This window comes from Macadamia integrifolia, unplaced genomic scaffold (assembly GCF_013358625.1).
Source record: "Macadamia integrifolia cultivar HAES 741 unplaced genomic scaffold, SCU_Mint_v3 scaffold2080, whole genome shotgun sequence".
NCBI lineage: Eukaryota > Viridiplantae > Streptophyta > Magnoliopsida > Proteales > Proteaceae > Macadamia > Macadamia integrifolia.
Genome location: NW_024868498.1, coordinates 85,503 through 86,795, shown reverse-complemented (window position 1 = coordinate 86,795; position 1,293 = coordinate 85,503).

The following is a 1,293-nucleotide window of genomic DNA, read 5'->3' as shown; positions in this document are numbered from 1 at the left end:
AAAGGCTCAAGATTGGACATGCAGTATATGACTTGCTCAGGTTGAGGGTTGCACTCTACACTGAGCAAGCGTAACCAAAACAAAACCAATAGGGATAGGTAATTAAAATCTTCATATCATCCTTAGAAACAGATTAAAAAAAAAAATTGATAATAAATAAGATAAGACATTTAAATAAATAAGAAGGGTTAAGTAGTCCAAAAAAAGATTAGCTAAAAAGCATGAGTTAATTCTTTTATATAATAGTATGATATGATATATATGTATGTTACCATTTTGGAATGCCATTTTATTTATACTGAATATAGATTGAGAAAAAAAAAAAAAAGCTACGTGTCCTCTGACGATTTGACACTTTTTGACTTTTGAGTATCTCCTTAAACCTATTTGTTCATTTTTGGAGAGCTCAAGTTAACCATAGGTTCAACAACTTATGTATATGAGAGTGGTATACATAAATGGTAATTGAAATAGTAGTTCATAGAGCTTCATGTCCTATAACTATATACTCCCATTGCTGATGTCTTTTTTCTAGAATTTTGGCATTTTGTGATTCTAAAATGTTCATTTCTAGAGAGGTCATGTTGAACTATAAGTTTAACCACTTATGTATGTGAGAATTATAATTCTAATAGGTATTGAATGTTCACATGTACGACTAGGTGATCATACAAGCAGTGGATCCAAATTCAATTATGATGGGAATTGCAAAAGGCAATAGGGCTAGGGAAGGGGCAATTGGTAGGGAGGTGAGGGAGATGCATTTTGCAGAAAGGGGTGAAAGAGATATATTTGGGGGTGGAGGGCCAGGGGAAGGTTGAGGGCGAAGATGGGGTGGATGGGGTAGAAGACTCGGGGGGTGGGAGAATTGGTCATTGGCAAAATTGAAAATGTATTCTATTTTAAGCCAAAAAAAAAAAAAAAATTAACAAGAAACTTTAAATATTATATTTGAGACATGAAGAACGTTAAAAGTAGTTTAAAAAAAAATAAAAATAGGAAAGAGATTGCTATCTGGTCGTGCACTTCTACACCCAGACACAGGAGGTGGTGGAAAGACCATCCTACCCCTGATTGGTCCCATATTGACACGGTGACGTAGCCCACGGAAAAGGGAAAAAGAAAACAAGTGTTACATAAAAAAGAGAAAAAGGGGAAGGGGAAGGGGAATCCTACCGTTCTAGTGCGTACACCAAATATGGATAGACATAAGAAGACCATGCTGCCCACCCCATGAACTGATGTTATCGAACACCCCATTGGCTCCGTGCGTTGGTGTGGGGTTCTTTTTTT